Below are 13428 nucleotides of genomic sequence, written 5' to 3' on the forward strand. Positions count from 1 at the left end.
GTTAATGCTGATGAGTCACCTGAAGTCACCTTCAGGATGAGTCAGAGTCGGGAGGAAGAGGACAAAATTTATTGGAGGAGGAATGGAGGCAGAAAAGAGAGGAAAGAAGAAGAGAAGAGAAAAGTAAAGAAAAGTGCTGTGCGCTGTAGACTGTGCTTGGTGCTGGTGGGAAATGGGTGAAAAGCATTTCCCACTGAAATACAGCCTTGTGTGTTGCAAAGACTTGTACCTGGTGTCTGTTTGTGTCAGGTTTGGGGAGCTGGTGTGCCCCCTGTGCGGCCACATTGTATATGAAAGAACACATTAATAACCATGGAAGACAGGATAAATTACTGGTTTGTGAGGACTACAGCTCTGAGAACAAGACTGTTAAAGTGTCTGTTAGTTTTAGATTTTATTGGCCTGAAGCATTTACCAGAGGAGAGTTTTAGGATCAAGCAATGACTTGGGTGAGACGAGTCCATGGTGATTCTTTATACATAGTTTAAGACACTAGATGTATACAGGTCTGCCACAGATGGAATAGCTCAGCCAATTATTTTCTCAGAAGACCTCACAATAATATATTCCTTGAGTGGAGTGTTGCTATACCAAAACAGACAACATTTGAGAATGTGAGCACACTTTCAGTTATGACTTTTTAGAATTGTACTTGGATGAGCCAGAAAATATTTAATTTCTTTAGCTGGCATAAAAAATGCATCCACTGCTGAGCTTTTTAAGTGATGGAAGTGGGGTTAATGTCCCAAATGATAGTGTTTGTGATAGCTGTGCCCACAAAGTTGAAGGATTCCACTTTATTGATTGCAGAATCATTAATTTCTACTGAGAGGGGTTGTAACTGCTGTTTGCGAAAGTCAATTACCATTTCTACTGTCTGGGTGGTATGAGTACCTGGTTATTGGTAGTGCACCAGGACCAAGACAAGTCATCTCCATTGTATATGCTGTTTCATTACCATCAGTAATTAGTCCAATAATGGTGGTGTCCACAGCAAACGTAATGATTTTTGCTTAAGGGTCAGTGGACCTGCAGTTATTGATGTACAGTGAATAAAGTAGGAGGGAAAGTATGCAGCCTTGAAGGGCACCTGTGCTGATATAGAGACAGAAGTGGACATCATAAGTTAACTGAAGGCTGAGGACTGCAGGGGCACAAGAAACTGCTCAACAGAGATCTAGCCCATCAATGACCCTTGAAGATGTTATAAGATTAAAATAGAATTGGAGAGAGAGAGTGAAAAAAGAAGGGGTAACAAAGGGAGGGTTTGCTGCTGTTTTGGCGAGCAAGTGGATGAGCCTCTCCACCTGAAAGAGTCATTATAGTTAGATGCAAAAAGGCTGTATTTTTCTATTTTATATATTTAATGAACACTTTGTGTTCTCACTTTAATTATCCCTCCCTTTCATTTAGCTATACAACAAAATCTATGAATTACTGTAATCCTGAAAGTCTTTCTGGGTAGAAGGGCTTCTATTCTATAACAGCATCATCTCTGTAAGAGCAGAACTTTTGTTTGTTCTAATGGAATGGATAACATAATTATCTTGCTAGTGTTAAAAGGAAAAAAGAAATATATTCCTGTGAACACTTTTATATATCATAATATCATAAGATATATAATATTATGAGCTGTAGTGATAAGTGTACACTACCTGCTAAATAACTACAAGATCAAGTCCAACATTTGAACTACTGAAAAATCCAAAACAATGCAGGCAGAAATAGAGACAATAACAGTACTGATTTCTTAAAGGAAATTACTACTGTAATCAGTTTAAGTTACAGATTACAGAAGATAGCAAAGGAAAATTTAACAAAAAGCAAAACACATTATGGACCTTCAAAACAATAAAGTTATATGAAATAAATGCACATCTTAATATAGAAAAAAAGGTAAAAGTTAAAGTGTGAATTATTCAAAGTGAGACAATATATTTTCTGTGATGAGAAAGTTTTACAGTAATAAACAATTTTGTTTGATATCACTTATTTAGTATTGTTAATTACAATTCTGCATAATGTTTGCATGGCAATCACAAATAAGATTGAAGGAAAAAAACATCAATAAATATACAGTGTGAGTGCCATGAAGGAGGGACTGGCCTTTCGACTGGGATGGAGGGTGAATATTAACCTGGCTGGGAGGTCAAACTGGAAGGATTACACGGATGGTGGCACAATTGCTGGTTTGAGGTTCATATCCCAGTCTGGATGAAAATATAAAGGATGCACTGGGAGAGATGTTCTATCAAGAGTGATTCTTCCCCCAGAACAAGAGGTGGCAGTACTCCCCTGGCTTGATTTGAGTTTGGACACCCGCAGGTTTACCTGGGACCTAAAGTGGAGAAGGACAGCTCTGTCAGGGTCCTTGGGTGCCACTAGTGAGGGATGCGAGGAGAAGACTCCATTGTTCTCTGCAGTTTCCATATTACCCGGAAGTGCTTCCCTCATGCAACTGCAAGGCATCAGAAGCACTCCTGGGTCTGACTTAAAAGGAGCCTTCCACCTCACCTCATGTGTCGGCTTCAGGAGGCAGAGGACAAAGCTAATTGGAGGAGGAGAAGGAGAGGAAAGGAACTATAAACTATCTGTGGTTGTGGTACTTTGGCAGTTCTTGCCTGTTGTGTAAGGTACTGTGTATAATAAAAGGAACTCTATTTGAATCTGTGACTTTGTTGGGAGTGGTTGTTGCTGGGTTTTTTGGGCCTTCTACTGGTTACAACAGGCAGTATTTGAACCAAGATGCTGTTGATTTGCAGTCAGCCATGCTGCAACCTGCACTATTCCACAACCACAATTATATACAAATTGTCAGTGCAGGTTTCTCAGATTTTTTCATGATTAAATTAACTTTTTGGTAAGAGTGAAATATTGTAGGTCTCATGAGTCAAAAGTGAAAAACATTTTTCCATAGGGTGTCTGCAAATAACCCAGAATTTCGTGTCAGTCAGTCAGTTAGGTTGTCAGGGACATGTAGCTTTATACACAGAGATGCACACTGTCGCACACACATACACTTTGTGATGAACTGGTGTCCTTTTCGGTGATTTGTGGAGTATTGCACTTAGTGCTGCCAGGATAGTCTCTAACCTCCACACCAAGCTGAATTAGATTAAGAGCTTTGAGAAGTTCATACTTGGAAAGAGCAACAAAGGGACATTTATCCTTACTTCCTACGATTAACGCCAACAATCATGAAGTTCATTTTCTTTTTTCCCCAAGACTTTGAAATTAAAAGGACTCAGTGCCACATTTATCACCTGCTGCAGTAAATCTGTACTTTCCCTGCCACTTCAGTAAGTTTGGTGGATTAAAGAAATATCAGTAAAGCTTATCTGTTTGATCCCCGCCAGCTCTTGGTAACAGTTTTTTTAATGTGATCCTGCACAATGTGATCCTGCCTATTGCTCTGGAACATCGCTAAAACATCGCTAAAAATAAGCTAACCAATTAATTCTTCTTTGTGTGAAGTAATGTTTTGAGGATCAAGAATTTGTCTTCCTTTATCCTTCTTTTCAGACAAGATTCCTATTTTGTATTAAGGAGATCTGTATAATATATGGATAGACTAATGTTTCCAAATTGTTTTGAGGAAAAAGCCATTTTTGCTACAAACTGTAGGTCTTATTACAACATTTAGGTATTACAATAATGGGAAAGTGTTTGCGGCAGAATACTAGATATGTTTCATGTGGTGTTGCTAATCTTGGTGGGTAAGATTTCTCACTGGATTGAATGCTTTTAATTATCTTTATAACCACAGATTTACCACATTCTTACCGTGGAGCTAATGTAAGTCTTGATGATCCAAGGCAGAATACTTAAGTCTTCACTGACATGAGGCCTTTATCGCTTAACCTGTACTCAGGACCTGTCACATTCCTTTCTACGCGTCATCGTCCACATTTTCTCTAAAATAATAACAAGTTCAAATATATAAGGATATTTTTAAACAGTGCAGACAAAACAAACACTCTTGATAATATGTTCCCTCAATGTTCATTATGTTGAGTAGATAATGCCTGTTTAAGTCATGTATAATTTATTAGCTATGCAATGCTAACAACCGGATTTCAAAAGAACAGAAATGATGCAGGTCATCAGAATATCCGTACCTCGGGTTAATTCAATTTTCTGCCATTGGGCCCCCACAGTTGACACAGCTTGATGCTTCTTGCCAGGGCATACCAGAAAAATAGCTGTATGTACTGTAAGGTTAGGCATCCTTCGGGAGATTTGCAGTGTCTTATATGATGTGTTAGCAGCTCCTCTTCCTTGGCTCTGACCGCAAAGTTGTTTAATAATGCTAATAAACTTTAACTGGGCTCCAAACTCTAAAATTCTGTACCAAAAACCAAATCTCAAATATCTATTAATTAAAATATTTCAGGATTCAGGCAACCGCTACAGTGGTTTAAATACAGCACAATTTATTTAACATGGACATTCTTTCGCTATTGTGGGGTTGATTTTTTCAAATGATAGACAACCATTTAATACTATCCAAATCTAAAATAAGTCTAATTATTCTAAAACCTACTAACAAATTAGATAGTTTAAATAAATTCATGGGACCACCACAAAATCAATAATACAAAAAAAAATCTTCAAACAACAAAACAAAATTCATTCAAAATAGAATTGATCAAACAGTATACATACGAATACCAAGAGGAGAGCCACTGTCAAGTGTTGCTACCAATCAAAGCCTCAGCAAAGGTCTGAGGCTGCAGCAGCTTAAACAGACCTGCTGGCCACTGCCATGATTAGCAGAGCATGTGAGGAACAAGTGATGAATAAAGGCAGTGTGTCCTCCGTCCGCCAGAGTGGTTCTTCAGAGAGATGCCATACGGGAACCGTTTTGTGTTCCCAAAAGAACCATCCATATGGAGATTACAGAAAGAACCTTTATGTATTTGAATCTGTAACAGGTTCCATTAATAACTATAAATAGATGATAACTGATTTATGAAAGGCCAAAGGGTTCCTGATTTTAAGAGGACTCTTTGTTACTTACAATGCCACTGGCTAAGTTCAGGTTTTCTTGATCTTGCAGTTTCCTGCTTGGTAGCATACTACATATTAAAGATTTTTGGTTTGTTCACATATTAGGAACCTTTTCAAAGCCCAATGAACCAATTTGAGATGCAAAAACTCTTCCTACAATGAATGCTTCTTTGTCAAACACTGGTTCTGAGAAGAATCACACAAACCAGTTAAGTGCCATTACAAAACCATTATTTATATGAATCCAGGAGAAAACTAATTTTAAAAAATGCAAGGAAGGGGAAAGGGAAGCAAGGAAAGGGTCGGGGCACCAGTTATATCCTAGCACTTGTCTAACTAGTTGACATTAGAAGTCAGACTGCTGTCACTGTCCTGCTCCACTGACAGACTGAGGAGATCGTTCCTCCCCCACACTATACGACTCTTCAGTTCCACTTGGGGGGGTAAACGTTAACATTATAAAAAGTTATTGTCTGTTACACCTGCATTTTTATCACTAATTAATTTAATATTGTTTTTTATCAATATGCTGCTGCTGGAGTATGCGAATTTCCTCTTGGGATTAATAAAGTATCTATCTATCTATCTATCTATCTATCTATCTATCTATCTATCTATCTATCTATCTATCTATCTATCTATCTATCTATCTATCTATCTATCTAGCTGAAAGGAGTTTACTTGATGAAGTTGAAGTGTATCGCATGAGTTAAAATTTTAAATAGTTTTTTACCATAAAGTACCACACCTCCTAACAAAAACTACGCCATGAGCCACAGGATAATCCAAGCAAATAGATTAAAATTTTGCAACACAAGAAAAAGCACTGGGATGGTAGAATAATGCATAATAAAAAAAGATGGATAAAATATATTGAAACATTGTAGAACGGGGTTTAATCCAAATGTATCAGTAAGAGAGAATTCAATCAGTGCTTTTGAGGAACACAGTTTTGGGTTCTATCCACAATCTTGAATGATGCAGAAACTTTGATGATGGCTTTAATACAATCACGCTTGCGGTGCAACATTGCGCACACTTAGAAACCCCCATGTCCCTAGCAACAGATGATCGGTTCATGACGATGGAACCACATAATGACGGCACCCATAGGGAAACAAAATGGTAACATGGGAAACAATAAAGCAAAAATAAATTTTGACTTTGTTCTGCACAATTTAAAGGATAATAATGATGAAAATGAATTTCGTCATGATTTAAACTCCCCAAAACTATTTCTAGATATTAACAGAAAAATGCATCTGAGAAGAAATACATTTTAAAATTGTGATGAATCATAACAATAAGTTGATGCCGCATGTTAGCTGATGATCCAGATTGTGAATTTTTCCTTTATTAGTGAAGATTTTCTGTTTTGCTGTAGTCTGCTGGCTAGGGTCTTCAGAATTGATTTTGTTTTGGGATTTGGTTTTGGCATAAAAGCTTATTTGTCCTTCCAGTTCTGACCTTACTATTCATCTGGCATTTGTTCACCTCCTGGTCAACAAATACTGCCCTTGTACATTTGTCCAGATCTAGTTAGAATAAAAAAAACCCTGAATGGGACATGTCATGCGTGATATCTTTCAGCAGGTCCTAGCAAAAAGCTTCATGCTTTCGTGAGCCGCCCCTGCCATTACTACCACCCCAGCTAACGTCTTCCCTGCTTTGTGACTTAGTTATACACCTTCTTAGATGTCCTTCCTGCACTTACAAAGAATGAAGCACTAAAACTGGCCAAACTCACAGCATACTTCCCGTAATTAAATAAAATCACAGGCAACTACTTGGCTCTCTCTTGCCTTTATTTTAATCTGGAAGGGCTACCCTTTTACTTTCCATTTACTTACATAATAAAAGGGTCACACAACTTGAAACTAATTCCACACTTTTTGCGAAAAGCAAGTTTCTGCAAGTTCAATATATGTTTCCTAAAATCAGCTAAGCAGTCAGCTAAGTACATAAAAGCCCACATTTTCAATAATGACATTGTCAATTTTCCAATTACTACATAGTGACATTCCATTATACTGATGCATTTTCTGAATACGCAGTATTCATTCTGGTCAGTTTGCTAAACAGACGTCACCATTTTTATAATTCTTGACATTTAATTTAAAGTGTTGCCCACTGCAACAGCCCACTTTCTCTATGGGAGTCTGTTGCTGAAGATACTTGAACGCACGTGTGTGTGTGTGTGTGTGTGCTTGTGGTGGGTGGTCCAGGGGCTGGGACACAGAGAGTATGATGATTCTTCACTGCAGAATTTCTGCTGCATGTTGGTTCTTGCCTCTGTTTTCTGGACGCTGTCTCATTTGCCAGCAGGCTTTTTTCTTCGGCCCATCTAATTTTGCAGCCTGATCTTTAATTCTTTCCTTCAATATTGCAGGCTGCCTTAGTGCACATCCCAGTGGGCCTCAGTCTGATTACTTTAACTGCTGTTAGGTTTTACCCATAATATTAAAATATTGCAGATAGGCTGCCGGAGCTGCCTACAATCTGATTTATATCTTCCCAAACAGCTGCAGTGTGTTAAGTCAAAGCGGAAGTGTTACCAGTGATTATTATAGCCGTCATGCACATAATAAAGGGGTCACACAATCCCGAGCTGCAACGGATGCTGCTGCAGACAGGCTTTAATCAGAATTTTAGCCCACAGGCCATTTGTATGGTAATTTCTAGCTTGGACATTGCTTACAGGTGTAGTGGGCTTTGTAGATTCCAGTTATTTGAATGGAATCTTTTTACCCGGACTGATTTACAACCAGATGTTGAGTATTATGACTCATTTTGCTCATCTTGACTTTTCTCCTTTCTTTCATTATGGGAAAGCTCCTCTGGTTGAACGTGTCTGCTTCCAGTTTTTTTGGATATTTCACACTAGGTATGATACAGTCTGTAGTCACATGAGCAGTCACTCCAGTGTCACATGGATGGTGAGAAAATAAACATTTTGATAAGGAAGCTGAAATATTGTTTGAACAGGAAATGCGACTGAAATACATAGAAAATCATTTATTTACTCGGCTTATAATAGCAACCTTAGTCATTTCTTACACATGTACAAAAGTAAATATTAGCTTTTCAGTAATAATCTGAAGATACAGGGGTTATCAGTGAAACTGACTTCACACAGGCATTCCTGCGTTTGACATGAAGCAACAGAATTGGCTGCTCAGTGAGACTTTCACACTAGAACCCCTTTGTCTGTATGTGAATCACATTTCTTTTTCTCTGTTCTTTTTCTTCCTGGTTATTGGGAAATGTTAAAAAGTGAGGTCTGGAGGTTATTACTCTTTGAAATCAAATACAAGGAAGTGTTGTGTTGAAGATAAAATGGCAGTAGAAATAGCTGTCTCACAGGCCACAGCATGGTAAATTGCACTTTTCAAGGCCTGCCTGATTGTTTCCGTATGTCACAGAGAAAGTTCACTGATGGAAAATAAATGTTTAATTTATATAAAACCTTTCTATTGTAAGCCACATCCTAAATGGTTTATAGGTTTAGCATAATCTGTATTCTTACAATCACAATACTAGCAGTTTAGGTGGTTAGTTTAGGATTATACAGTGAGCTAATTTCAGGGATTGAACCAGCACTCTTGCCATTTACAGCTGATTTCTGATACATCCAATGATGTCCTTGGGATCATCATCACTAATGTTATCTACGGTCATCAGGTGTTTCAGGTTTTCCGAAAATCAGGTGTCTTCTCCCAAAAGACACAGCCAGGAGTGATCAGATCCCAGCTTATGCCCAAGTAGCTTGTATTCACAGCTCACATCATCGTGATGCACAGCCACCTCAAGGCCTTCTCTGCTACCTCTGTGGTGGTCCTGATGGCTTTCTTCTTCAGGATGCCTGTGATGCTTAGGAGATTGTAGGCTTTACACAAGGATCAAGCTGCAAGGTCTTGCAGCTCACCTCCACTGGATCACAATGTGCTCTCCACCCCTGATTGTGGCACTCCCCCAACAAGTCTCCATACTTGCCTTGTTTCTTCTCATTAACTTCTTCCATCCTCTTCTCCAAGGAAACCACTAGCTCCGGCATGACCAGCTCCAGAATGACTACCTTATTCTTGATTCTAAAAAAAGCACTATGTCTGGCCTGAGAGTCATCTCTAAGATGTTTGCTGGGAAGCCTATCATATGCTGTTTCAAGGAGTCTCTTGCTTTCGGTTGAGGTATGACATGACATCATACATGACATCAATCATGTTGCTGGTTGAATGAACTTTGTCCAATGTATTACCCTAAAAAATCAATCAGCCAATCGTATCATTTAGTAGTTTTTGGTTTTACTTGTTTGGTTTCCTCCACCACTTTTAGTTAACTGTTTCCTAAGAAATAGGGTTATTCAGATTTGCAGTTTCTGTTATATCATGCAACCTAAGACAATGTTCTTAAAGATGTTATGAGATAGAGATGGCATCTGGATGGCACATGGGTAAGACCTAGCAAAAACCAAAAAAACAAAAAAAACAAGAGAAAGCTATGCTGGCAGATGTAGAGTTCTGTCAGGGTTTAACCTGTGCTCTTCTCTGGCTTTAGCTTCATGTCTTTTTTTATTTTGTTTATTTTCTTTTTTTATTAAATCTTTTGTGTTTAATATTACTTCCTTTATTTTTTTTTCTTGTATTGCTTTGTTTTTAAATTGTATTTTCATGTTTATTATTCATTTTCTTTTTATTCTCACCTTACGTTAATTCAGCTAATTATTTTCCTTGGTTTTTTATATGCTGAACCCAAGAGGGGTGGGCCCCCTGTCACTTCAGCTTTGGATGCCTATGATCTATATAGACCTGTGCTCAGAAATTATCCCCTGCTTGTGCTGTACAGATCACCTTTTGAAATTTTGTTATTTGAAAATTCTGTTTGATTATTTAGTGCTTGTAAATTTTGTACCCGTTCTTAGATCTGGCTATTCTCTTTCAGATACTTTTTTTGTTCCCTTTTGCGTTGGCTTTTTGGAGACAACATTTTGTCAATAACTGATATCACAAAAAGCATAGGACTGACAAGAGTCATAAAAAGGTTTGGGGCAGCCACCCGTATAATATTCCCTGGCTACAAATGGGTAAATTGCTAGTACTGATGTGCTCAGAATGGAGTTCAAAACAGAACTGATTAAGTTAGTCAAATATGGCAGCTTTAAAGGCCAGAAAAGGAAGTAAAGTCATAGAGGGTGGAAGGGTCCACTTCCATAGGTTCAGACCCAGACGTGACGTCATCAAAAGGGCAGGAACAGGAAGTCTCTTTGGTCATGGGTTCTTCACTGGAAGTGATGTCATCCTAGGGTCCGGAAGCGGAAGTGACGTCATTAGGGCCTGGCGGAATTTCCCGTGAATGGCCTGCAGGAAAGTGAGAAAAAAGGTCAGTGCACTCTGCCACATGTGTGACACTGAATATTTGTCAAAACTCAATTTTGTTGTTTTGCTTTGTTGAACCTTCTCCTTAATAAACAATCACATTCTAAGAAACTCTAGTTTGTTCTTTTGGTCAGGGATTTTTTCAGTTTCCCCTCTCCAATTTGGGATTCAAGGTCTTGGCCTTTTTGCAGGTGTAGGCCACAAGCCTGCTTGTCAGTTTGAGGGCAGGACTACTCTGGGCCAAAATTCACAGGTCCTTCCATACTCATTTTTAGTTAGAAAGTCAGTGGAAGGTGTACTATCACCGTAAAGGAAGGGCAGTGCTATAAATGAAGCTGGATGCATGTCAAAAAGCTCTATCAAGTTCATTAAGTAATGATCAATCCAATCTGTTGTCAAGGCCAAAACAAAATCCTAAAATGTCAAAAGTACAGAAGAACTTAAGTAATATGACATTGTAACATAACTTTCAATAAAACTAAATCTCAAGATTTTATAAAGTCTGTTCAATCAGGGCTCTCATATATCACTGAAACAATTAAAATATGTAATCATAAGCCACGCTATGACCCACAACCTCACCCACAACAGACAGCAATTTTTTTTTAAAATGAGAAAAAAATAAGAGATAAGGGAAGCAAACTTTGTTATACAGCCTCTATTTAAGTAAAGCAATAGGCATTTTACCAGCAGGAGTACAGTAACGTTAATTTAAAATAACATTAATAAAGTCTAACCAAATTCTTAAGAAGCTCTGCATAGATCCACATAACTGATATTAGATTTTTTTTCTAGTTTTAGAAATTCCAAAATATCATTTTCCCATTGGGTAATGAAGGGTTCTTCCAACTGAGAATTAGTCGTCAATGTACTGTGGGAAGTAATGGTCAGTTTATCACCAGATAGTCTAATGTTGCCATAACTTCAAAGACCGACATGAGAGGATTTGCAATGATCATAATATATGACAATCCCAAAACATATGCCTGAATGAGGCAGGAGCTACCTTCGTCCTTCACAATTAGGGTCCAATATCTGAAAATTTTTAGATAGTTTTAATTTGGAGAGGTGTGTGAGGAAGATGATTTTCAGATGGATTACAGCATGTTTTGCACAAATTTAAGAAGAATGAATGTTTTGAATTATCATATTATCCTTGCTGGAGATATAGATAGAGGGGTCTCTTTCTTATCATTGGCAAAAGTGGTCTGGGAAAATATTTGATAAAGTCTGGAAATGCTGCCAATATTTTTCTCCTTACTAATTATAGTAATTATAATATTTTCTAGTATGAGTATTAGGGATGGATTAGGAAACTTAGGCAAATTCTTTATTACAATGTTTCTGACTTTTAAATAGAAAAATTGGAGGAATCTTATGCTTACAATAAAGCTGATCATAAGGTGCAAGCATGTTATCATTATAAAGATCTTTGACAGTTGGGATGTCTAGTGTCTTCCAAACCTTAAATGTTGTATAGTGGAGGGAGGCTCCAATGCAAAATTATCCGGTAATGAAGCAACAGAAAACAGTGTCTTTTCTTTAATGTGTTTCTATATTAGTTCCATATATTAAATGAGAGAAGCACAATCTGATTACTATTAAATTGGTAATAATTATTAATGACTGAAGCACACAGAAGAGTATACAGAGAGGACTTCTAACAAGGTTTTCTTTGCAGCTCCATCCAGGCTGGTGTGTGTTCAGTACTGTCTTCTTCTTTCAAATATCTCAGTTATGATCCGAGTTGTGTCCATGCTACATGGCAGCTTTAACCCGGAGCTGTTGATAACAAAACCGAGGACAATCCAAGCACATGAGAACACACGCAGTCAACAGGAGGTGAAAAGTACTTTGTGCTTTTTTTATTAACAACCAAAATCAAAATCAAACGATGTAAATAGTGCAGGGCATGATCTAATAAATAAATAATCCCAATAAATGCAAGTGCTTTGCGGAGGTTACAATATCAGATAAATAACAAACAATAGGTATTCCTTAAAATGAGGTTAAAAACCCACAGGCAGTCATCCATCCTCTCACACAATGTAGAAGAGCTATATGCTTCCCTCTTAAAATGATGTCACCTCTGCTCAGAAGAAGTAAAAAGAAATAAAATTAAAAAGACAAAAAGAGAGAGAAACCTCTGATTTGGCTGTCACAGTTCCAGGGAAGCATTATGCAAACATATTATATGGCCACAGTAGCGTTATTTGACACCATTCTACTGAATAATTTGTCAGCTGAAAGTACTCAATGCAAGTGCGTTATGGAGAATATGTGCAGCATTGTTCAAAATGGCACTGTTTTGTTTTCATTTTCTCCTTTGCTGTGCCCTTCAGGGAGTCCAGAGTGTGGACTTATAACTCCAGAGTGGGTCTCATAACTGAGCTTGCCCTTTAAATTAGCTGTCTGATTAGGTGGGCCTCTCTTGAAGTGATGTTACCAGCTCAGCACACCACAGCGTAGAAAATCACACTGGCCATCACAGAGTTATAAAAAATGTGAAGAATGTTACTTACTCCATTAAAGGAACATAATCTCCTAGGGAAAAAATGTCTTCTCTGCCCTTTCTTATATACAGTAGCTCCTTTGTGTTATGAGACCAGTCCAACCTGTCAGTAAAATAGACCCCCAGGTACTTACAGGAGAGACCACATCTACATGCACTCCTTGAATAGTGACCCTTTGGTGAGGCAAAAGTCAATAACCATCTCCTTGGTTTTGCTGATGTTAAGTTGCAGATGATTCTTTCTGCACCAAGAAACAAATTTCTCCAACTGACTCCTACACGCTAATTCCCTTTATCAACATGCCCCATAAGTGCTGAATCATCTGAGAATTTATGCAAGTGACATGACCTGGTGTTATATTTATAGTCTGAGGTGTACAAAGTGAAGAATAAAGGAGACAGGACTGTTCCTTGTGGTGCTCAGTGTTGCTCACATCCTTATCAGAAACACAGTCCTTGAGTCTCACAAACTGTGGTCTGCCTGACAGATAGACCAGGACACCATAGGCTAACCCACCTACATATCTCTAATGG

This window comes from Erpetoichthys calabaricus, chromosome 4, assembly GCF_900747795.2.
Source record: "Erpetoichthys calabaricus chromosome 4, fErpCal1.3, whole genome shotgun sequence".
NCBI lineage: Eukaryota > Metazoa > Chordata > Cladistia > Polypteriformes > Polypteridae > Erpetoichthys > Erpetoichthys calabaricus.